Source organism: Pinus tabuliformis, chromosome 6 (assembly GCF_031772625.1).
Source record: "Pinus tabuliformis cultivar Carrire ecotype Pingquan chromosome 6, CPIR1, whole genome shotgun sequence".
Taxonomy (NCBI): domain Eukaryota; kingdom Viridiplantae; phylum Streptophyta; class Pinopsida; order Pinales; family Pinaceae; genus Pinus; species Pinus tabuliformis.
Window position 1 is genome coordinate 715,699,295 of NC_142292.1, and position 27,024 is coordinate 715,726,318.

Genomic DNA, 27,024 nt, shown 5'->3' on the forward strand with positions numbered 1-27,024 from the left:
TTTGCTGGAGAGAAATTTGTTCTCAGCTCCAGAGGTTGGGCAGAGGTTCCAAAGTGTCAGAGAGATGATTTCCTCAGTAGAGGCAGGGAAAACGACTTCATTAGACACTGCTTGAAGGCTTGATGTCAAAGAGACCGCGCAGAGCAGCATAGAGGCTGGTGTAGAGGTTTCTGGAGACCAAGTTTTCTGAAGGCAAGTTGTGTCGGGATTGCTTGTGGAGGAAGGGTAATTCCCTTCAATAATTTTGCCCAAATATTATTGTTGTTTGGATTGCTAGTTAGGCATCCATAGATGTACTCAGATTTTCACTGTTGCATCATAAAATAAAACCCTCATTTGCTGCACTGATTTTCCCGCATTGGGTTTTTCCGGGGACATTTATCCAAAAATAACAGTGTTAATTTTATGTGTGTGTGCTAGTATTTTCTTAGTTCCAGCGCTATTTATTTTCTGCAATTTTATTTGAGAAGGTTGAAGTGTGTTTATTTCGATGTTGCCGTAGCAATAAAATGAATAATAATTTTATCAATTAGAAGACATAATGCCATTTTCTGCAATAGGATTCTGGTTTTTAGAATTTTCACATAATTTGTCCAACAGATTGGAGGACGAATTTGCTTGTATCCAGGTATACCTCTAGGAGAGAAGCAGGGTGACATTGAACTTTAATCAGCAAAGTCGCAGAGTTTTGGGCAAGGTCCATAAAAGAGGAGCAACATCTGTAGTATACTCTACTCATGGATCATTACCCTTACAACAGGGGCCCACAGTTTTAGTAGCAGATGGATTAGTATCAGCTTGTTGCAGTCAGATCTTGAGGGACTGTTGCAGTACTAGTTGCAGTCGATTATTGAGGGGCACAAAACCAATAAGGGCACAAACAGAGACCCAGTAAATAGTGGAGAGGCTAGTTGCAATTAGAGACTCAAGAGACAGTTGCAGAGCTAGTACAAGGACACAGTTGATTCAGAGTTTGGTTCTTAGTTGCAGCAGTTGAAGAAGTCGTAGTAGCATGAGATCAACTACAGCACAAAGTAGAGTTCGCAGTAGTGTGGGAAGCACAGTCTAGTGTCAGCAACAACACAGATGCATGGTGGTTCAGCTACAAAGTGGCAAATGAATCAGAGTATATGCAGTGGCTTAGTGGGCAGTGGTAGGTTGTCATAGTTGTCAGCCATCAACAATGTGAGGGAAGATGTTATGGGGCAGAACACCTTCCTCGCTAAAGAGGGAGTGTTAGTTTTTGTAGCATTGGACATGTGTTCTAGTCTCGACTTTTGTCAGAGAGGCTAAGAAACACAAGATCTCCAAAATCTAGAAAAGGTTTTGGAGAAAACACCTAGAGACAACTTAATTAAGTTACTTGATCAATATTTAAATATTTCTAAGTCTAACTTAGGAAAAGTGATTAAATTAATTGAGAAAGGTGAGAATGCTCTAGAAACTCACACGGGTTGAGTTTGAGATGATCTTAATCGTTGATAGGGGTCTAATCATGTATGTTGGCTCAGCAACGAGAGATTATGAAAGCGGGACTCTGGGAGGGAAATAGCTACATTGAGTGGGTGAGTGATGTAAGCATATCGAATTTCCTAGAGAGCAGAGATTCAGCCAGGAAGAGAATTCGAGCCAGAGATAGAAGAGAAGCAGCAAAGAAGTAGTAGCAGTGAGATTCTAGAGGAGTTTCCAGTTCCAGAGAGGCAACAACAAGAGACTGAGTTTTTCCTCAGTGAGGCTGCGCAAGGGCCTGTGTTGATTTTGGGTAGCATCGAATGTGCTCTAGCCATGAAATTTGGTGGAGAGGCTAAGGCACATAAGATCTCCAAGACCTAGAAATCGTTTGGAGAAATTCCACCCGGATGAGGAGTTATTAAAATAATTAATATTTTTAATGAGTTCCTAAGTCTAAACTTAGGAAAATAAAAATATTAATGTGTATTAATAAAAATATGGGTGAGAATGTTCTAAGTGACGAGGCTCAAGCGAGATCTAATCTTAGTTGTTGATTAGGGACTTAATCTCAATCGTTGAATCGTCAATAGGAAAAGTTTAAGAGGAGGCTTGAGGGTCATTTGGAGATACACTGAGAGGATCAAGAATTCGATTTTTCTGGGGCGCGGTTGTTGATTTGGGGTAGCATCAAATGTGATCTAGCCATGAAAATTGTTGGAGAAGCTAAAGCACAGGAGTTATCCAAGACCCAGAAATGGTTTGGGGAAATTCTACATGGTGAGAGAGATATTAAAATAATTAATATTTTTAATGGGTTCCTAAGTCTAAACTTAGGAAAATAAAAATATTAATGGGTATTAATATAAAATTGAGTTAGAAGGTTCTAAATGACATGGATCAAGCCAAATCTAATCTTAGCCATTGATTAGAGATGTAATCTCGACCGTTGAAGACTCAACAAAAAAAGTATAAGAGGAGGCTTGAGGGTCAGTTGGAGACACACCAAGATTGATCAATGAGTTCAATTTTCTAGCGCAGGGTTTGCTAAGAGAAATCGAACTAGTGATCAGAGTTGCAGTGAGTGTATTGCAGAGAGGCAAAGATAGCGTCGGAAGACCAACGCAGAGGCAAAGAGGCAGACGCAAAGCCAGCAGAAGCTACGCAGAGGGCCATAGTGACTGCGCAGAGGGCCAGAGGGCCTACGTGACGCAGAGGCTGCAGAAGTGACACAGAGGGCCAGAGAGCCTGCAAAGAGCATCAGAAGGCTGGCGCAGAGGGTTTTAGGCTAACACAGAGGCCAAGAGGGCTGACATAATGCCTTAGAGAGGCATTGGAGAGTTTTCATGGAGCAGACTTTTCGAATATCTGCTTCTGAAGAGAGGTATTACTGCCAGATTGATTTCTCTGTCGGGTGAGCCAGTTTGGCACCGAGTTGTACTCAAGAAAAGTTGCTTAATAATAAAACCCTCAGAATTGTTGCACCGGTTTTCCCAAGTTGGGTTTTTCCAGGGACGATTGTCCAAAAATAACAGTGTCCCTTGTGTGTTTGTCTATTTATTTCAGTTGATTATCTGTAGATGGTTGAGACTGCATTGTGTTTATTTCAGTATTTATATGGTTAAATAACTTGTTCAGTAATTAAACAAGTAGGAGAAATAAACCAAATAGTGCGGGAAAATTTCTAACGGGTTAGACTTAGAAATTTCAACAGAGGTTTGCTGAGGAAATGGAGTTAGTGATCAGAGTTGCTGCGAGGGGCAGTTCAACAAGGGATTTTCATCTGAGGCTGAAGAATACATAGCAGAGAGGCAGCACAGTGCCGAGAGAGACAACGCAGGCCCTAGAATGGCCGACACAGAGGCCGTAACGCTGATGCAGAGGACGCAGAGGGCTGACGCAGATGATGCAGAAGTCGTAGAGGCTGACGTCGGGCCTTAGAGGGAGCGTTGGGGAGATTCTGTCGGGCAGACTGAGAGAAGATCAACAAACTCTGAGCCAAGAGAGGGTGATGCAACTCCTAAAGGATTGACGCAGTTCTAGAGTAGTGATTGGAGTAGCTTTCGCTGTCCAGCATAAGGAACAACAAAGTCGCTTTGGGGTTTGATCATTCGATTGTTGATTTGTCGGAAGTTCCATAAGCAGTACGAATTGGCCTATGCGGAGACTAACGCAGGGTTGTTCAAGTAGCCATTTTGAGCCAGTTTTAGAGTTGAGATCAGGGTTGGGTGAGACAAAAATTATCTCACTAACTTTTGGCCAGATTGTTTTACTAAGGATCGCCATTTGGCATCCAAATTGTACTCATAATTTTCTCTACTGCATAATAATAATAAAACCCTCATCTGTTGCACCGGTTTTCCCACATTAGGTTTCCCTAAGGACATTTGTCCAAAACTAACGGTGTCAATTTTATTGTGTGCTCTATTTTTCTCAATTTCCAATTTATTTTCCTCAACGTTTTTATTTTGAAGAAATTGCAATGTGATTTATTCGATATTTGTCCTATCAAATAAACTGGATAATTTCATTAGTTAGAAGAATAAATTCTAGCTGTTGCATTTCAAGGAAATTTTCACACTACAAAATATAATATATGACTATTTAAAAACCCTACCCTTATCTCAAGGCCAATGTTGCACGACTCGTACTCGTATAAGACTCGTCTGGCTATTGACTCGTCGACTGATATCAAACTCGGGAATAACCCGTATAAGACTCGGGAACGACTCGTCAAAATACAAAAAAAAACTTAAACTATGGTAAATTTTAAGGACAAAAAAGAAAAATGACAATTCCAATCCTTATAAGTTATAAAAACCACAATATATGCAATAATTCATAACATCATCTCATATCTATAAAAGTACAAGATAACATATTCGATTTTTGTAAGCAAAACATTTAGATACTGAATAAGAAAAGGAATCATGATTCCATAATTAAAATAAAAAATGGCAGTAAGTTCAAAATTCAAATACATATGTCATAAATGATAAATGATTGTCTCATAGGAATCTTGAGTCTTATCACTCATGGACGTCTATGCCTACAATAATCCCTCGTGGAGCTAGTGCCAACATCGGAAGGTTGAAGCAATTGTGAGGCAGGTGTATTTGGAGTCTCCATTTGAGATGGCAAACTAGAGAGATCCTCAATCTCTTCATCAAGCCAACTCAAATCAGGGGACTCCTCCACAACCCAATCAGACTCTAAATCAATAGTACCAACAAAATTGGATATGTATCCTTTGGTTGCACTTGTTCTGTGAGCATTCAAAGGTTGTGGTATATGAAAACCAACTTCTCCAACCTCTAATGCTCCAATTTATTTCTCTTTTTGCTATGGATGTGCTCAAACACTGACCAATTGCGCTAAGAAGAAGAAGCATTGTTGGTTGACTCAAAACTCTGATGGCGAATTCTTGTAATTGTGGTGCCTCAGTGCCACAATTTATCCACCAATGCGTTGTAAGAAAATAACAACGAAGATTATCAGTTTGCAATGCCAAACATATAAAACAGAACTAGCAAAATTACAAGCTAAATTCTAACAATTTGCAATTACAAGGCATTTTCTTGTCCTTGAGACTTTGGCTTGAGCTGAATCCAAACATGCCAGATGCTTCCTTGTACATATCTCGTTGTATGTTGATTTTGTCTTGAATATCTTGATCCGAGAACATCTTCCCAATGCATATGATGACACCTTTCATCACCTCGGGATCTCTTTGGATGTTAGACCCCTCATTATAGAATAAGCTCTGATTGAGATATGCTCATGCTGCATGCAATGGTGAATGTAGTTGCATGTCCCATCTAGAATCAATAATTTTCCATAAAGGGATATATTTAGATTTATTTCCCTTATAGAAAGTCTTGATGGCCTCTTTGGCCCTGTCCATGCCCTCATAAATATATCCCATTGCAGGTTTATCTCCATCTATCAATCTCAAGACTTTCACAAGTGCTTCAGTGAAGCTGACAATCACAGTGACTTTGTCCTACAAACTATCACCAAATATAGATGCTTTCGCAGACAATGCTTCTGGTTTTGTGCTATCTTTCCAAAATATCCATTGTTGGCTACAAAACATTCTTCTCAAAGCTTGGTACTCATACAAAAGGATTTGGAGGGAAAGAAAGTTTGTAGCAAATGATGTGACAACGGGGTGATTAAGCTCACCCTGTGTGAAACACCCAAGCATGATTATAAATATACTTGGTAATTTTCTTGCACTCTTGCACAACATCGTGCACCCACTCCAACTTCCCAATGTCCTCTAGTATCAAGTCTATGTAATGGGCAGCGCATGGAGTCCAAAAAATGGTGTGATATTTGGCACAAAGCAACCTTCCAACTACCACATAATTTGTTGCATTGTTTGTGTTTACTTGGACAAAATTTGCAACCCCAACTTCCTCCACCACATCAGACAACAATGTAAAAATCAAATGTTCATATTTTACATGTGCAGATGCATCTATGGATTTTAGGAACATGGTTCCTTTAGGGAAAGCTACAACAAAATTTATTATTGTTCTACCCCTCTAATCTATCCACCCATCAAACATAATTGTACAACCTGTAAATTTCCATGAGCTTTTAATGCTCTCCAATTGTTCCCTGACACGCTCAAGCTCTTCATCTAGCTCTTTCCCCTAAGTGCATTATAAGATGGGGCTTTGTATCCAGGTCCAACACTTGCAATGGCATCCACCATGGGCTAATAAAAATAAGACTTTGCATAGTTAAATGAAAGACTATTATGGTACCAAAACCTCCTCACTACCATATTTGCCTCCTTCCTATTCTTTTCATTAAAACTCTCCAAGGTTGGTTGAGATCCTGGAGTTGTACGAGGACTGGAGAAATAAGAGGCTATACTCATGTTTGCCACAACACTTGAAGAGGAGTTACCAGTACCTGCACTTTGAATCTGTGGTTCACTCTAAGATGAAGATCTACCTATCCCAAGAATCTCATCCTTCCTTTTTTCCCTCTTAGAACTTTCTTCTTTAATGGCTTCCAAAGCAGCTACCATTTTAGCAGTGACTTCATCAGGGCAATTTTTGACAACATTTCACACCATTCCTAGGAATTCTAGCTAGGTGGCATTTTAGCCTGTTATATCTGCATGCATTGTGGCATCGCAATAATTGCACTTGACATGGTGGTCATTACCGACAATGAGTCGTTGACCATGCGTCCATGCTGGATCACGAGACTTTCTAGCACCCTTTGGTGGCATAGTGGCGGAATATGGAAGAAAAAAATTAAATTTTTAAAATTTAATTGATATTCTCGAATCTGCAATTCTAAATTCAATAATTTAAATGTAATTTTTTTTGTTTCAATTTTTTTAATTGCTTTCTCAATTCAGTTTCAACTTTTTTTTTTATTTTTTTTGGTTTTTATTTTTATTTTTTAATTTACAATTTTAAATTATTATTTTTGTGCCTTGTGGCTAAGAAACTCAACCACAGGGCCTGCGGGTTGAGGAGACACACAGGGCCTTGTGTGGCTGAGAAACTCAACCACATGGCCTTCGAGCTTAAGAGACTCTCTCCTCAACCTGCAGGCCCTATGGCTAAGTTTCTTAGCCACACATAGGTTGTTTGTGGCTGAGAAACCCATGAGGAGAGAGTTTCCTCAGCCCGGAGGCCCTGTGGCTAAGTTTCTCAGCCATGCGGGGCCATGTGTCGCTGAGAAACTCAGCCATAAGGCCCAAAAAAAATTGTAAATTAAAAAATAATTAAAAACCAAAAAAAAATTAAATTGAAAACAAAAATATTTACATGGAAAACATTCAAACAAGCAATCCAAAGTTTGTTAATGAAGCCTACTTGTTTGTGATGAAGTTGGGTCTGGTTTGATGAAGCCTCCTTTATCCTCCTTTAGCCTCCTCCAAGAGCTCTTCATTGTACAATGGAGTCACTGAATACTCATAGAAATGAGTCAAACACTCAAATGATAAGAGAATGACAAATGGAAGGGAGAGAGATGCTTATAAAGTATTTTCTTGCCTCCAATTTCCCTTTCCCTCCACCTCATTTCCAAGAAAAAGAAGAAAAATAAAAAAATTGCAAATCGAGGGTCAACGAGTCGAATAAGGGTTCGATACGAGTCTTAACCACGAGTTCTATGTGAGTGACCTGTCTCGCTATAGAACCCGCCAAGACCCGTAGGTACACACGGGTCTTATACTGTAATATTCCTAACCCATAATATTCCTCAAACCCCAGCAAAAACTCCAACCAAATATGTGTAAATGATATAATAACCCAGAAGTGATAAAATAACAGTGGAATAGCATATAATAATGTAAACCGGAAATATAAGCAGATACACAAGTAATGCAGCGAGAAATGCTAAGCCATTTTATTATCCTGAGCAATAAAATGAGTACAAGAGGTGATTAGACAGATGGCACCTCGACTTGCACAAGGCAAGTGAAGAAATACTCTCAAAATGACAAGAATGGCCTCTCTGCGTGGATGCTATTGTTGCTGCTAGAAAACAAATGATGATTTGGGGCTGCTCCCCTCCTCGGAAAAAGCTGAAACTCTGGATTCGGGCTCTACTCAAGAAACCCAGAAAAACCCAAAAAGCTTTCCTGGAATGGCCGACCCCCGAAAAACACCCTCTTGGGGTTCTGCGCAGTTCCTCAATTCCCTGCGTTGCCACTAGAGAAAACCCCTCTAAACTCTGCCTGAAACCCTACCAAAAATGCTCCAATGAGACAAGAGTTGGACCCCTGCTCAATCTCCCAACATAACTCCACCCACAAAACCCCAATCCAGCACTACAACCAAAAAGAACTGTGTCCCTCTCCAAGTGTTGCGCAGTCCTCCAAAATGTTGATGAAACTGTTGCTGAAATGTTGATAAAACTACTACTGAAATAGCAATGGAAATACCTTGCCCAAGCAAGCACTCGAAGTCCCCCAAGGCTAAGGGTGAGATCTCCGAACGGAGACACTCAATGCACTAAACAGTGCTACAGACCAGCTAAATAGCCAGTGTGCTCAGAAGTCAGAACGACTAGCTCAAAATGCACATAACTGAATGATCCAAAATGAGGGGGCTCCTCTCTATTTTATAGCCTCTGCCTCTCACAATCCCTAGGCTCACCTCCTCCTATGTGCTTCTCCTCTTCCCACGTGTTCTTCCCTCCTGCGCAGTCTCTCCATGTGTCTGTGTGGGCTCCATTTCTGCATCCCCCTTTGCCCCCCTTGGCTCCCCTTTAAGTCACAACTTTGTGCTACCTAGGAAGTGACTTTTTATTCTAACGTGAGTTATGTCCCCCTTCCTCACTTTTTTATTTACAAATAACTATAGAAAGCAAAAATTAAACAAAATCGAATATTCCAATTAGCCATAGCTAATTAGGAATATTACAATCTCCCCCGACAAAATGTTGCTTGTCCTCAAGCAACTAAAGTATGGATGCTGCAAGATCCTCTCACTCTCCTAAGTGGCATCCTCATCCGACAAATTCTTCCACCTCACCAAGAATTCTCGGACCGTCCTACTCTGCAGCTGCCTCTCCCTGGTATCAATGATAGCCTCCAGCTGCAATACCAAATGCCCCTCGTCATCCATGGGTGGTAGCTCATCTGTCACTGTCACCTGCTGCCCCAATGCCTTTTTCAAGCATGATACATGAAAAACGTTATGAATCTTGCTGCCTTGGGGCAGCTCCAGCTCATATGCAACCTGTCCAACCCTACGTATCACCCTGTACGGCCCATAAAAGCGGGGCTTGAGCTTCTCAGCCCCCTTCTACTTTAGTGACAATTGTCGGTATGGCTGTAATCGTAGGTAGACCATGTCCCCTACCTCGAACTGTCTCTCCATCTAACCTTGTCGGCATACAGTTTTTGCTGATTCTGTGATGTAGCCATGTTATCCTTGAGAGCTTGGAGAATATCCTGACTCTCTTGGATCCAAATCTTGGCTCTGGGAGCCTTGCTATCACCAAACATCACGTCAGCAAAAGATAAAGGATGATACCCATATAAGGCATAGAATGGTGACATACCAATGGACATGTGATGTGAAGTATTGTAGCAGTACTCCCCTAGATGTAGCCACCTCAACCATGCTCGCTGCTGCCCACTGACATAGTTACGCAAGTAGCCCTCTAGCCACTTGTTAACTATCTCTGTCTGCCCATCCGTCTTTGGGTGATTATTGGTACTCGATGTCAACTCCGTCCCCACCAACCGGAAAAGCTCCTGCCAAAACCCGCCCATAAAACGATGGTCCCTATCACTGACAATGGTCTTAGGAAGATCTCCCTGAAGAACAGCTCGGCCACCTGTGCTGCTGTGTAGCATGCGGATATGGCAAAGAAATGCGCGTACTTTGTCAGTCGGTCAACGACGACAAAGATGCAATCCTTGCCCTATATCGTGGGCAATCCTGTGATGAAGTCCATCAAAATGCTCTCCCATTTCCCCTCTAGAATGGGTAGCAGCTGCAATAAACCCGCGGGATGGCTCATCTCTCCCTTGTTCAGCTGGCAAACATCACACTCCCTGATATGCCGAAGTACGTCCTCCTTGAGGCCCTTCCAGGAGAACTTCTCTCTAATGGCCCTGTAGGTTTTGGTAAACCCCTGATGGCCTGCCAATGGTGAATCATGTGATGCCTGGAGTATCTTCTTCTTGAGCTGAGACCCCTCAGTCAAGAAGATCCGATCCCTGTAATAGATGATCTCATCAATCACCCTGAACCTGTCATCTGCCACCTGTCCGTCCAGAATCTCACATGCAAACCTGTCTTTGGAGTACTCTACTAAGATTCGAGCCCTCCAGTCTGTATCCAAGCTCATAAGAGACAACGTGGCTGGTCTACGTGAAAGGGCATCTGCTACCACGTTGTTCTTACCCTTGACATACTCAATGTCAAAGTCATATGCTTGGATCTTACTGATCCACTTCTGCTGCCTCTCCTGCAACTGCTTTTGCTCCAAAAAGAACTTGAGGCTGTTGTGATCAGTCCTCACCCTGAACCTGTTCCCCACCAAATACTACCGGTACTTAGCCAATGCATGCATGATGGCCAGCATCTCCTTGTCGTATATAGAATACAACCTCTCGTGCGGAAGGAACTTCCGGCTCTCAAAGCCTATAGGGTGACCTCCCTGCATCAATACTGCACCGATCCCCTCTCTCGACGCATCACACTCCAAAACAAATGGCTGCGTAAAATCCGGCAATGCAAGCACTGGGCAACTTCTCATAACCTCCTTAAGCCTGTCAAAGGCTCACTGCGTTGTATCCGACAAACTGAATGCCCCATTCCTCGTCAAATCTGTCAAGGGTGCAGCAAGTTGTGAGAAACCTTTGACGAACTTCCAGTAGTAAGTACAAATGCCAATGAATCCTCGAAGTTCCGTCACGTTTCTCGGCTCCGGCCAATCTCTGATGGCCCTAATCTTCTCCTCGTGGACCCTCACTCCGTCCACTCCAATGATGTGTCCCAAGTATAACATCTCCGTCAACCCGAACTCACATTTGGAGAGCTTGGCATAGAACTGTTGCTCCTCCAAGATGCGTAATACTGTCTCAATATGCTGGAGATGCTCCTCCCACGTCCTGCTGTAAATGAGTATATCATCAAAGAACACCAACACAAACTTCCTCAGGTGACTACGGAAGATGTGATTCATGCAAGACTGGAGTGTAGCTAGGGCGTTTGTTAACCCGAAGGGCATCACCAAAAACTCAAAGTGCCCATAATGACATCTGAAGGCGGTCTTGGGAATGTCCTGCTCTCTCACGCGAATCTGATGGTACCCTGATCTCAAATCAATCTTTGAGAAGAACCGTGCTCCTCTCAACTCATCCATCCTAGGTATGGGGTACTTGTTCTTCAGTGTCCTCTTGTTCAGGGCCCTGTAGTCAATGCACATCCTCAATGTACCGTCCTTCTTCTTCACCAACACCACAGAAGAAGCAAAAGGACTCGTGCTCCGTCGGATGTGCCCAAGAGCCAGCAACTCCTGAATGGCCCTCTCTATCTCGTCCCGATAGGCCTTGGGATGCCTATAGGGGGTGGTGATCACTGCCTGGATGCCCTGCTCAAGCTCGATAGTGTGTTCAAACCCCCGATCCAGCGGTTGTCCTGGTGGAATCTCTCCAAACACTATGGCATAACAATCAAGGATGGACTGTATCTCTGGATGTACCGTCTGCCCTGTAGTCCCTGCCTTTGATGCACGCAGTTCCACTACCCACTCTATGTCTCCCTTCTGGAAGACTGCCTCCATCCGATGAGCCGAAACAGTCTGAGGCGAATATGTGTGCTGTCCCCGTATCTTCTCATGCCTCCCTGTCTTCTCATCATCCCACTCCATCTCTAGGGTCTTCCAATCTGTCGTGACCTTCCCTAGAGTGATAAGCCACTGAACACCCAGTATCATGTTAGTGTCCGGAATATCGACCACGAAAAAGTGGTCAGTCAATGTGTAGGTGCCCATCGTCACTGAAAGTTCTAGGACAGAACGAGCACATGTCATGGTCCGATCTCCTGAGACCAATACTGAAAACCCATCGAAACTCTCTGTCTAAATACCTCTCCGCTCAACCATCTGTGCATCGATGAAGTTGTGGGTTGCCCCACTGTCAACCAAAACTAATACGCGCTGGCCACATACTATCCCTCGTACGTGTAGCGTCAGATACTTGGGAACTCCTCGCAATGCTGCAAGGGCCCCTCCGGTGGGTGCAAAAGATGCACCACCTACTACTAGTGGTGGAGGTGGCAAAGGTCCCTGTATGGCATGGCTATCTCCTGCCTCCACATCCTCCTCGTCATCCTCTTCTCCATTGCTCTCAGAGAAGACTTCAATGAAATGTGCCTTGCCAGCAGCACATCTATGCCCTAGTGCCCATGGCTCCTGACATGTGAAGCACAACCGCTTCTTCTTCAGCTCCCTCTTGACATCATCATCAATCTGCACTTGTCCTGGATTCCCCTTTGGAGGTGGAATCCTCACATCCTTCCCCTTAGACTGAAAACTCTGTCTCTGGGGCTAAGGTGTCCGGGTCCTGCTGATAGCATCCTGAAGGGTGGTCAGTCTAGCGGATCTGACTAGACCCTGAAGTGGCTCTGCTAACCCCTCAACATACATATCAATCCTTCGTGCCGTGGATAGGTCTTGCACCATCACGGAGACCCTCAAGAAATCTGCAATGTAGGTCTCTGGGCTCCCTGTCTGTTTGAGCCTCGTCAGCTCAACGAAACGCTGCTCTGGATCCCTCCAATCAAATTGCTCCATCAGTCTCCTGGTAAAATTAGCATACATCGTCACTGTGGAGTGCCCCAGTGTAACCATCCCATGAAACCACCAATCCTGGGCCTCACCATCCAAATGCAATGTTGCAACCTTGATGGCCTCTGCCTCCGACATTTGGTTAAGCTGGAAATACATTTCCAGCTTCTCCACCCAAGACTTTGCCAAACTGTTTGATGAGCCATCAAACATAGGCAAGTGGAATCTACTCGCTGCACGATGGGTGTCGCCATCATGGTAATGCCGGTACCCTCTGTGATGGTCGCAGGGTCAGCTATCCCGCTAGAGTTGAACAAAATCTCTGAATGAGAGGGCTTCCCTAAACTCCTGCCCATAGGCTTGGTACTCTGCAAAATAATCACCCGTATGTCCGGGCTCTGCCTCCTGCTGGGCTACGGTCCCCGTGTCTACTCCTAAGAAAGTGGGCATGGTAGAGCGTGTAGGGGCATGTGAGGCCACCTGTTGCGCAATATCACGCTGCTCTGGCAAGTGATGGGATGCACTTGATCCCTCACCAATCTGAAAAACTCGTGGGCTCTCACGCTGTCTGGCCTCTACTGCCGTGAATCTCTGCCCCATCACCTCAATCTGCCTCGACAGATCCTGCACTGATTTGAGGAGCATATCCACAAATCTCTTCCCGTCCTCGTCGGCCATCTGTTCTGCGTCCACTACTGGCTCTCTTTGTTCTGCGTCTACCACAGGCTCCACCTGTTCTGCGTCCACCACAGGAACACAGTCTCCCTCCCCGTAGGTATTCTCCAACCTACGTCCAGTGTCTCTGTACCTCCTACCTCTGTAACAAATGTAGGGTTTTTCCCCTGGTGTCATAGATTGCTAGCTCCACAGGTTGAGCCAGATCTATGCTCTGATACCACTGTAATATTCCTAACCCAGAATATTCCTCAAACCCCAGCAAAAACTCCAACCAAATATGTGCAAATGATATAATAACCCAGAAGTGATAAAATAACAGTGGAACAACATATAATAATGTAAACCGGAAATATAAGCAGATACACAAGAAATGCAACGAGAAATGCTAAGCCATTTTATTATACTGAGCAATAAAATGAGTACAAGAGGTGATTAGACAGATGGCACCTCAACTTGCACAAGGCAAGTGAAGAAATACTCTCAGAATGACAAGAATGGCCTCTCTGCGTGGACGTTGTTGTTGTTGCTAGAAAACAAATGATGATTTGGGGCTGCTCCCCTCCTCGAAAAAAGCTGAAACTCTGGACTCGGGCTCTACTCAAGAAACTCAGAAAAACCCAGAAGGCTTTCCTAGAATGGCCAACCCCCGAAAAACACCCTCTTGGGGTTCTGCGTAGTTCCTCAATGCCCTGCGCTGCCACTGAAGAAAACCCCTCTAAACTCTGCCTGAAACACTGCCTAAAACCCTACCAAAAATCCTCCAATGAGACAAGAGCTGGACCCCTGCTCAATCTCCTAGCGTAACTCCACCCGCAAAATCCCAATCCAGCACTACAACCAAAAAGAACTGTGTCCCTCTCCAAGTGTTGCGTAGTCCTCCAAAATGCTGATGAAACTGCTGCTGAAATGCTGATAAAACTACTGCTGAAATACCAATGGAAATACCTTGCCCGAGCAAGCACTCGAAGTCCCCCGGGGCTAAGGGTGAGATCTCCGAACGGAGACACTCAATGCACTAAACAGTGCTGCAGACCAGCTAAACAGCCAGCGTGCTTAGAAGTCGAAACGACTAGCTCAAAATGCACATAACTGAATGATCCAAAATGAGGGGGCTCCTCTCTATTTTATAGCCTCTGCCTCTCACAATCCCTAGGCTCACCTCCTCCTGCGTGCTTCTCCTCTTGCCACGTGTTCTTCCCTCCTGCGCAGTCTCTCCATGTGTCTGCGTGGGCTCCATTTCTGCGTCCCCCTTTGGCCCCCTTGGCTCCCCTTTAAGTCACAACGTTGTGCTACCTAGGAAGTGACTTTTTATTCTAAAGTGAGTTATGTCCCCCTTCCTCACTTTTTTATTTACAAATAACTATAGAAGGCAAAAATTGAACAAAATCGAATATTCCAATTAGCCATAGCTAATTAGGAATATTACATATACGAGTTGTGCTACACTACTCAAGACCATTTTACTTGCAAATATGGATCCTTAACTGAAGCATAAAAACTGATAGCTTGGAGGCTTGAATGTAAAAATACACGAGATATTTAAAATCATAATTTATTAATATATATATATATATATATATATATAAGACATGCCTAATTATGAAAGGTCACTTGCCTAGGTATAAAAGCAAGGCCTCATTGTAAACATTCAATTATTTGTATATATATATATAATTGTACAAATAATTGAATGTTTACAATGAGGCCTTGCTTTTATACCTAGGCAAGTGACCTTTCATGATTAGGCATGTCTTTTAGACATGCCTTTTCACTTAACTAATGACTATTTTAGATAATCATTATTATTTACATTTATTTATAATTATTTTATTTTATGTAATTTATATTCGTAACATTGCCCCTTCCTTAAGAAGCTTTGTCCTCAAAGCTATATCGCTGGCAATTGTCTTCATCTTATGGTTGTCATCTCAGTATATGGGACTTGACGTTATTGGTACCATAGTTTGAATAATTCGCATGATAACATTGTTTTGACTCCAGGGTCATGTCTATTCCTGAACCGAGGGTTATGTCTCCAATTATTTTTTTAATAATAATGTTGTTTTTTTTTCATTTTTTTTATAATCATGGTTTTTTTATAATGATATTATTATTACTATTATTTAATTAATTAAATTTGTTTGTATTAGTGTATTAATGTTGTATGAGTAACTAAAAAACACATCCGCAGACCAAAACGACACACCCCCCCGGCCAGTAGAGAATTTACGGGAGAAAAATGTCAACGAAAATGTTGTGTTGTATCGCAGCAATTGAATGGGACAGAGGAGTCAGACTATCAAATATTGACCATGTTTGTCGGATATTAAACGAAAGTTGCAACAGATCATTATTTATGTTTTGCTTCCGAAGGAGCTAATTCTAGAATTTGGGATCTCAAAAAGTCTACAGTTGTAGCTTGCGTAAAAACATCTAGAGTCAGTAGCGCATCTGGTAAACTCTATGTTTTTGCGTTCCAGAATCCAAGTAAATCGGCGCTACCCACATTTTCGAAGAATATTTTTGCGATTTCCAGTGCTGTAAGCCAGTGCTTGGCAGGGAGATTATTCCAGTGCACACTCTGTCGCTCAATTGTTAGTGTGATCATTTCGTGGATGTGCATCAATAGATTAATTTCAATGACATAAGTGAGCAACACTTCTTGAGACTCTTGGGCGAACTGGAGCATTTCACGGAGCCAGAAAAGGGACAGTTCGATAGCTTCAAAGGCGTCCTCCACAATTCCTATGCGATCATCCTCGTTCTTGAAATTGCCCATTGTATATATCAGAATTTGAAGAAACGCTTGCAGTATTTTCTTCCGGATTCCGATAACACCTGCGCTAGTGTTAATTAAAATATGCGAAAAACGACAGAAGCCATTCAAAATGCGGGCTAAATTTCTGAGATCTGTTGAAGAAAGGGGCGTGGGATGTTTCTTGAAAATGTACGCCAAAATACGGTAAACCTCGTTGTCAACAATAGTGTCTGCTGCGAGCGCGAGAAGGTCTAGGATTATGGGGAGTAAACCTTCGTCGTTCAATAGGAGATTTCGAAGTAAAAATCCTCTAAACTGATCACACTCCGACGCATTTTGAGGCATTAAATGATCGCATAGTGGATGTGTAATCAAGTCAAGTGTGTGTATTGTTCTGAGAACTTCTTTGTGGAATAAGTCAGATTCTTCACTTTTTACCTCATTCACAATTTCTGTAAGTTGTTGCTTCTCATAATTTCCAAGAGATACTACTTTTGTGCTATCATCAGTTACAATAGGTTCTATTGGAATCTCTAGAGTTAAACTATCATCATAATCTAATTCAATGTCCCAGGGCTCCTTAGGATCAAATGGAATAGACTCTTCATTTAAGTAAACTGCTTCCTTTTTCCACTTAACACGTTCACACTGAAATTCCCTGCTAGCAAACTTGTAGCCTAGCACTTCTAAAACCCTTAAATGCATTATTGGAATCCAAGATACCCTAGTAGAGCAATCAAAGATCTAACCATCTAAGTAGTTTAGATATGCTTCCCAAACAATCCCGATCTAACCATCTAAGTAGTTTAGATATGCTTCCCAAACAATCCCTTTGATCCCTTATCAGATACAACCCACTCATATCAACAAGCTTCATAGTTGTTCCAACGATTGGCCAGATCCTTGTGGAACAATATGGATTCCACACACACCTAAATTGTAATCTAAAAATTGTTACAAATAAGATTGACATCCTTGCAATATTTAAGAATTTGAGTTGAAAGACATAATCCTCCAAAGCTCTACCTAACCTCTGATGTGATCCTTCATTTTTATATTGCTTTTACTATTGAACTCTACAAGACACTTCCTTTGAGACACTAGTCGACAGCCCTACACATTGCTCAATGGTGATAATATGCCACATTCCTACGTCATTTGCTTGGGTCATTCACCTCTCACCATCCATCATTCATCTTGAATGATGGTTGGCTATCACTCAGCAAAAGTACTTTAGCCATTTTGCAATCAAATGATTTTACTTGATGTTTTGGGCACTCTAACATGGATAAAGGGGTGACCTGGATGCCCAATCTTAACTGTAAAATTTTAGTTTTTGTAGCTCAGATAGGTGTTCTAGTCTGAGATGGTGTCTATGAAGCTAAGAACACAAGTGGAATAATTATCTCCAATACCCAAAAAAAAATTCTAAGTGAAATGTCTTAATTAGATTTAATTAACCAGTTTTAATTATTTTCCTGAGTCTAACTTAGGGAAATGGATTAATTAATTGGGGATTAATTCAGACAAATTGATTTTTTTCTAGAGACTTCTAGAGAAGTGATTTTTAAAAGTCAAGATGATCTTAGCCATCGATTAGAGTAAGATCGTGGTCGTTGATTTGTTAACGAGAGAATATAAGAGGAGATCAATGGGACCTTTGGATATCATTCAAACAAGAAGATTGGAGTGATAGCAAGGGCGCCATGATAGCTTGGGAGACACCAGCAACAAAGTTTCAATGAGGGAAATTGACAAAATTTCCGAAGAAATTCTTCACAGTGATTCTAGTTTTCCGAGAGCAAGGAAGAGGCCGAATTATTTTGGAAGAGGAAGGCCGAGTTAGTTGGTGCAAGTTGCTAGAGGCTCGTTTCAGTTGTTAGTTTTCGAAAAGATATTTTGGAGGCAGTGTGAGTTGGTTAGTGGAGTTGTTGGAGGCAGTATTACTCACGAGATTGATTTCCCCGAGATTTGGTCAGTGGAAGTGAAGAAAATAATTTGTCGAAGCTTTGCCAGTGTCAGGAAATCAATTTATGCAATCCTTGATTTGTTGAAGAAAATAATAAAACCCTCATCTGTAGAACTGGTTTTCCCCACCTTGGGGTTTTTCCAAGGACTATTTTGTCCAAAATTATCAATGTCAAATTTTTACGCGTGTTATTTTCTTAGTTCCTATGATTGATTTTTGGTGAAATTGAAATTGTGTTTTATGCAATATTTGTCGTCAAATAATTCACAGAAGACAAATAATCTACAAAGGTAGAATAATAATAACCATTAATTGTAATAAAATTTTCACGTGGTATTAGAGAAACTCAGTGAAGCACATATTTGAGGGCAGAAAAGGTTCGACATTAGACAAAAAAGAGAAACCTTGGATTTATAAAATCCAGTTCGACTTCTTCAGATTTATTTGGGTTTTTTCTATTTTCCAAGGGTTTTCAAAAATGGATTTAGCTAGATTGAGAGATCAAGACAAATTGGATGGAGCTTCTAACTTTGGTGTTTGGAAATCTAGAATTTCATTATTGCTGGAAGAGAATGGTATCAAAGAATATGTGACTAGTGTTGTAGCTACACCAGCAGATCCAACACAGTGTCTTACATACAAGAAGGAAGATGACAAGGGGAGGAGAATAATCCTTAATGAGGTTAAGTATCAGATTGTTCCACATATCGCAAATTTGGATATAGCAAAGAAGATGTGGGATGGCATTCTAAAGTTATTCCAGGATGCTACCGTTAACAAGAAGTTGGTTCTCAAAGAGAAAAAATGTTGTTAGTTACCTCAACGAAGTTCGCTTGTCAAGGAAGAGTTGGCAACTATCAAATATCAATTAACTAATGATGATCTCATGAGACTGACCTTGAATGGGTTCTCAAAGAAATGGGATGTGTTCATTCAGGTGATCAATGAACGAGATACACAACCAAGTTGGGATCATTTGTGAAACAAGTTCACTTAGGAGTAGCTTAGACTGAGTCTGGTCAGTGGCAACACTAGCAATAAAACTCAGAAGCATAAAGATGATGAGAACATGGCCAACGGAAGGAAAGGCAAGCCAAGAAGGACTCTAGCAAAGGATCAAAGGAGAAAAGAAGAAAAAGGACTAGAGTAAAATCAAGTGTTTTGATTGCGATCAGCAAGGACACTATGTTACTGAATGCCAGAACAGAAAGAAGGGCGACGAGAAGAGAGGGATGCAACAAACAACAACTTCAACGATTGACCAACTATCTTTGAGACTCAAGGATGAGTTCTCTGTCATAGCTTGCCTCTCTAGCTCAACCCTCCAAAGGTGTCTGGTATTTTGACAGTGGGGCGTCATGCCATATGACAGAGGTTAGAAAATACTTTTCTAGATACTAGGAAGAGGAGATAGGCTTCCAGGTTCAGATGGTAAATAAGTCCTAGTGCACTCCAGTTGGGAGACGGAGAGTTACCTTTCAGAGGCAGTCAGGGAAGAATACTCATGTTACAGGAGTGTTGCATATGCTAAGTTTAAGAATGAACCTGATTTCAGTTTCAGCTCTTCAAGATAAGGGATATGATGTCTACTTTTGAGGGCCGAAGGTGTACATAAAGCACAAGGATTGGAAGTCACTGAAATAGATTAGGGTGAGATGTTGGAATTTCTAAGTCTGACACGTTAGAACCCTTCATGCACTTTACTGATTTATTCCTACCTACTTGTTCGGTTAATTAACAAGTTATTTACCATGTAAATACTGGAAATAAATACAAGTACATGCTCAACACATTACAGATAATCAACTGAAGGAAATAGAAACAAGCACACAAGTGACACCGTTGTTTTTGGACTAATCTCCCCGGAAAAACCCAATGCGGGAAAATCGATGCAGCTATCTGAGGTTTGATTTATTAACCAGTTTCAGAATACAATCTAGGTGCCAAATCTAGCATACCCAACAAGGAAAACTCTTGACAGTAGTACCTCTCCTTCGGAGACAGATGCTCCGGCTGAAACTCCAGATAAACACTCCGACAGCTCCTCAACTCCAATCTGCCCCACGAAAAACCCCTGCATCAGCCTCTAGGGACTGCGTCAGCCTCTTCTGCCCTCTGTGTCAACTTTCTCGGCAGTTCCCACCAGTTCCGACTGTTCCCGACAGTTTCGGCTTCTGCCCTCTGTGTCAACTTTCCCGACAATTCCGGCTTCTGCCCTCTGTGTTAGCTTTCCTGGCTGTTCCGGATCCCGACAATTCCAACTGTTCCCGGCAGTTCCAGCTTCTGCCCTGTGCATTAGCTTTCCCAGCAATGCCAGCAGTTCTGGCTTCTGCCCTCTGTTTCAGCTTTCCCAACTGCTGTGATGATCCTCTCGGCACTATCTCTGCCTCTCTCCTTCTATATTCACTACCCCTCAGCTGCAATTCCGATCACTCTCTCAACTTTCTCAACAAACCCAACCCCAGAAAGTCGAAATCTTGATCTCTTGGTGTGTTCTCCAAGTGACCCTCAAGCCTCCCCTTATCCTTTTCTATTTGACAGATCAACGACCAAGATTAAGTCCCTACTCAACAGCTAAGATTAGATTTTGCTTGATCCAAGACTTTTGGACCATTCTAACACAGTTTTATTTTAATTCACATTAATATTTTAATTTCCCTAAGTTTAGACTCAGAGACTCTATTAAAAATATTAATTATTTTAATATCTCCCAAACTGTTGAGAATCTGCCCAAACCCTTTCTGAGTATTGGAGATCTCATGTGCCTTAGCCTCTCCACCAAATTTCGTGGCTAGAGCACATTCGATGCTACCCCAAATCAACACTCCCTCTTAGCGAGGACTATGCTCTAGCAATACTCCTTACTGAATATTACTCTGATCGGTCCTAATGCTAGGCCTACTGCCCATCATTTGTACTGTTGCCTCTCGTACTACCACCCATGGCTCTTCCACTTCCACTGCTACATCTATACAACAGCTCCCTCTGCATCTGTGCTGCTGCCCATGGCCCTGCCACTGCCACCAATGCGTCTACACTGCATCCCCTCTCATCATCCTGCATCGTGCTGCCCATAGCACCGTCACTGCTAACTGCCACACTGCAACTCAGTTACTGAGAAGTAAGTAACTAATCTCCCAACTCTAACATCTCTGTCAGGCTAGAGACACTCTCGATGTTGAAGCTCTCTCTGTTGCTGACAAGTGCTCCCTCTCTGACTTCTGCGTTGCTGCAACAACTCCCTGCATCTATCACCGTTGCACACCTCTTTGTGCCATCCTGCACTAGTGCAACACTCCCATGCCTCTCGCACTATTGCAGCCTGCTAGCCTCACGTTGTCCTGGGAATCCTGCACTGTAGCTCTCTCTGTCGCTCCATCCTCATCTGTCTCTACCGACATCTGTCAGTCCTCCTACTCCTCTTCGGGGCTCCCGTAGCCAGGTATAATCCAAGAGGTTGGGTACCTCGAGGATCCTGCCCCTCATCTTCAGTAGTCCTCTTAACTACAACTCGATGTTTCCCACTTTTTCTCAAGTGGTGTGTGTGCACTCATGGCATAGTCATCGTCTGTCTCCACTTCCTTCTCTAACCTTGTTGGCACTGCCTTAGTCTCAAAAGCCTCTCCCTTGCTCTTCTTCCTCGGACACTGGGTCGCATAATGACCCAGCTCCCCACAGTCGAAGCATTTGACCTTGGAGAGGTCCTTCTTCTTCCACTTTTCTTGCTTACCCTCAGATGCTAGGGCAGCATCCACCTCCTCCTCCTTGATTTTGATCCCCTTGCTGCTGCTTCCTATCTTGGTCACCCTCTTGATCTCTTCTTGGCAAAGAGCCGCTCACATTTCCTCCCAATCTGGAAGGGTCGCCCTGCTCAGTATGCTCTGGACAAACACCTCCCAATTTTCTGAGATTGCATTCAAGGTTGTTCTCACCATCAACTCTAGACCTGGTGTGGCCCCTATGGAATTCAGCTGATCTTAGATCTCCTTCAATTGACTAAGGAAGGTGTCGATCTGTTCTCCCTTCTGCATCTGGTATGACCGCAGCTGATTTTCTAGGAGCATCTTCCTCTACACGGAAGTATGCGGATACAATTTGGTCAGGGTCTCCCACATCTCTCGTGTCGTATTCTTCTCGACAATATGTGGTACTATATGATCCTTGACCCCGTCAAGAATGATACTCTTGGCCCTCGCCATTTCTTCCTCATACCTATCATTGTCAGCTGGGTCAACTGGGACTGCTATCGTCTTCAAGGCGAAGTGCTTAACACGATTTCTGTCAAGTACGGATAAGATTATGGCCTTCCAGACTACGAAGTTTGAGGCTCTGTCCAGTCTGTCTTGGTCTCTTACTCCGTGTAGTGCCATTCCGCTGCTCTTCTACTTCCCTCCTGGAAGTTCTCAATGTGACTCCCTCTGAGCCTCGATTTCCCTCCTGGAAATCCTTCTGTCGATGTCAAGATGCCCCCTACTCTAATCGTCTGTGCAACCACACCAATGATCCAAATTTCTCGGCTACAAACCCTCGGTAGTAACTCCCTCCTCCCTGGCCTTGCCCTGTTAGGTATTGTTCTGACAACAGTACCCCACCAACTCCACTCTGCAACTTATCCACAACCTCCTAAACCGCAACAACCCGAAGGTGAGAGCTCCTAGGCTCTGCGCAGTCCCAACACCGGCAAACTAGCTCCCTAAGCCAACTACATCAGCCCTCCTGGCCTCTGCGTGGCTTTGTGTGAGCCTGTCTTTGCCTCCCTTAGCCTCTGGACAACCTCTTCTTGGCCCGAACTTGATGACGCAGGCACTGCGTCACCCCTTCCTTGCTGTTTTGCTGCTAGGAACAACTTCCGTCACTCGGGAGAGCTGTTTTCTACTGTTGTTGCTCTGCTCAGCTAATGTCCTCAATTCTCCTGTGATCTACAACCACGCTCTGATACCATGTTTGAATTTCTAAGTCTAACACGTTAGAAACCCTTCATGCACTTTACTGATTTATTCCTACCTACTTGTTCTGTTAATTAACAAGTTATTTACCATGTAAATACTAGAAATAAATACAAGTACATGCTCAACACATTACAGATAATCAACTAAAGGAAATAAAAACAAGCACACAAGTGACACCATTGTTTTTGGACTAATGTCCCCGGAAAAACTCAATGCGGGAAAACTAGTGCAGCTATCTGAGGGTTTGATTTATTGAGCAGTTTCAGAATACAATCTGGGTGCCAAATCCAACATACCCAACAGAGAAAACTCTCAGTAGTAGTACCTCTCCTTCGGAGACAAATGCTCCAGCTGAAACCCGGATAAACACTCCGACAGCTCCTCAGCTCCAATTTGCCCCACGAAAAACCCCTGCGTCAGCCTCTTCTACCCTCTGCATCATCTTTCCCGGCAGTTCCGGCTTCTGCCCTCTGTGTCAGCTTTCCTGGCAATTCCGACAGTTCCCAGCAGTTCCGGTTGTTCCCGACAGCTCCGGCTTCTACCCTCTGCGTCAGCTTTCCCGGTTGATCCGGAAGTTCCTGGCATTTCCGACTATTTCCGGCAATTCTGGCTTCTGCCCTCTGTGTCAACTTTCCTAACTGTTCCGACAATTCCCGACAGTTCCAGCTTCTGCCCTCTGTGTCAACTTTCCCGGCTGTTCCGGCAATTCTTGGCAGTTCCAACTTCTGCCCTTTGCATCATCTTTCCCAGCTGCTGCACTGATCCTCCCGGCGCTATCTCTGCCTCTCTGCTTTTGTATTCACTACCCCTCAGTTGCAATTCCGATCACTCTCAACTTTCTCAGCAAACCCAACCCCAGAAAGTCGAAATCTTGATCTCTTGGTGTGTTCTTGATCTCTTGGTGTGTTCTCCAAGTGACCCTAAAGCTTCCTCTTATACTTTTCTCGTTGAGAGATCAACGGCCGAGATTAAGTCCCTAATCAACAACTAAGATTAGATCTGGCTTGATCCATGACTTTTGGACCATTCTAACATAGTTTTATATTAATTCACATTAATATTTTAATTTCCCTAAGTTTAGACTTAGGAACTCCATTAAAAATATTAATTATTTTAATATCTCCCAAACTGTTTTGAATCTGCCCAAACCCTTTCTGGGTATTGCAGATCTCATGTGTCTTAGCCTCTCCACCAAATTTCGTAGCTAAAGCACATCCGATTCTACCCCAAATCAACAAGAAACAAGTTATACAAGTTGTAGTAGGGGGCTCCAAAGGCACTAGTGAGCAACAACAATAGACTTGGGAGAATTATAGCATAGAAGGGGATGGGACATATCTATTATGCAACACTCAAATTTCTCAACAAGACCGTGACAAGAGTTCCAAAATTAAGAATAGGACATGATGATGTGTGTAGGCCAACTTGCATGCTAGGGAAGTTTGTGAAAGTGACATTTCCAACGAGTGAAAAAATAGCTAAGGATGTGCTAGATTTCATATATTCTGATATATGTGGCCCATTGTCTACGAAATCTCTCAAGGGTTATGAGTATTTCATGACCTTCATTGATGACTTCTCCAAGAAGACCTGGATATACAACAACTTGAAGACAAGGGATGACGTCTTCAGTCGGTTCCAAGAGTTTAAGGTTGCCTCTTCACGTGACCTTCATTGATGACTTCTCCAAGAAGACCTAGATATACTTCTTGAAGACAAGGGACAAAGTCTACAGTCGCTTCCAAGAGTTCAAGGCTCTTGTGGAGAATTCAATAGGGAAGAAGATAAAGTTTCTTCGAACAAATAATGGAGGCAAGTACATTGAAAAGGCCTTCAAGGAGTTTTGTGTGAACGAGAGCATCAAGAGAGAATGGATAGCTCCATACAACTTGCAAAACTGGGTCACAAAAAGGAAGAACATGATGATCATTGGAGCAATGAGGGCGATACTATATGGGCAAGACATGCCTAGGTATCTATGGGCAGAGGCGTGTAGTACAACAGTATATATTCATAATAGGGTACCTCACAAGGTGTTGGGGAAGATGACACCCAAGGAGGCGTTTATAGGAAAGAAGCCAAAAGTTGGGCAGTTCAGAATTTTTAGTAGCATAGCATATTGTCAGATTCTAGATGATAAGTGCACCAAGTTGGATTCAACTATAGAGTAGGGGTATTTTGTTGGCTACAACGAAATCTCCAAGTCATATAGGATCTACATTCCTAGTAGCAAGAAGATTATCGTGAGAAGGGATGTAAAATTCCAAGAGGAGAAATGTTAATTTTTGGTATGTTCTATGCTAGAGCAATTTATTTAAATTTTCATAGTTAGCAATCACATCAGCATTAAGATAAACTGCAGATAGAACATAACTATAAATTGTAGAAAACAAGCCAAGGCAAGAGGACACAAGATAGGGCGCAAGCCAGGGACAAACCCCACAATGTGTGGGGAAACCCTTTGATCAAATCTTCTTTTATCTTCAAAATTCAGCAGAGAGAGAGTACATTTACAATAGAAGTCAACACTTTGACTTTATCTAGATCTAAGCATAGATCATATCCTATAACGATGAGATCAGTTGAAGACATTTTGCTTCAACTGATACCTATCATCATGCTGCATCTGGTTCTCTAGTTGCACCACTGCATACTACATCATGCGGCTGTCCATGTCCATGATCTTGCTCAAACTAATGTGCATCATCATCATGTTGCTGCCCCTGCTAATGTATCATTGTGCTGCCCATGCACATGATCTCATAGTGTTGCCCACCATGCTGCTGCCTCTGCCTTCTCATTGCTGCAACAATTTGCCTCTATCAGCCTTAACTGCTTGCTCATGTATCATGTTGTTCATACTACTACCCATTATGCAGCTCATCATGCCGCTCATAATACCCTTCTGTTGCTTCAGTATGGAGGTCATATACATATCAGCCTTAGCTGCTTGCTATGGCTTGCAGCCTAGCAAAGCAGCTAGGCTATATTATTTCCATATAGGGTTTGCTCAGGGATATGACTGAATCCCATACGTTGAACTGGACAGCATGTTCCTTACACTTGCTGTCTTGACTGCACTCCATATATATATATATATGATGTCTATATGACTCCATGATGAACAGCGTATTCCTTCCTACCTGTGAGCCTTGACTGCTCAGCGTATCCATGACTGCAGCGTATATATCACTGCACAACTTATCCATGACTGCGTTCCATGTAGAAGACTGCGTTCCAATGACTGCATTTACATGCATATATGTGACTGCGTTCTAATATATATTGTGTTGACTGCATGGCACTACGTTCCAATATATATTGTCTTTCCATTATTTATGCCCAGCGTATATATTCCTATGACCAGCGTTTCTATGCCCAACGTATATATGTCCATTTGCTGCGGATAAACCAGAGTGAATATTGCTGCCATGACAACGTTATATATCAGTCCCCGCATATACGAAACAGGGTATTGCCACGACAATGTTCCAAGATATAATGAGTGCGTGGTATGACAGCGTTCCAATATATATCTTGCGTTATCACTGCATGACATATTATATGACAGCGTTTCAATATATATATTGCATCAAGAACAGCGTATTACATTTCTTCATGAACGTATTTATGCCCAGCATATATTCTGCGTATATAAGTCATTAGAGTGTGCTGCCATGACTGCGTTATCCATTACACTGCATGGTAGGTCCTTTATCACTGTGGCTTCACCAGATTACTGCGGCTACCATTTATTGTTAGCGTATTAGTATTAGGACAATTGTATCAGACTTTTGGACAACGTAGAAGCTTACCATGTTGTGCGTATATATCTCTTCATAAACAGCGTGTCTTAGGGCTGTATGAAGATCTTCTTTGCTGCGTATTAGGACATGTGTTAGGGCTTCTACTAACTGCAGCTATACCTCTTAGTGACT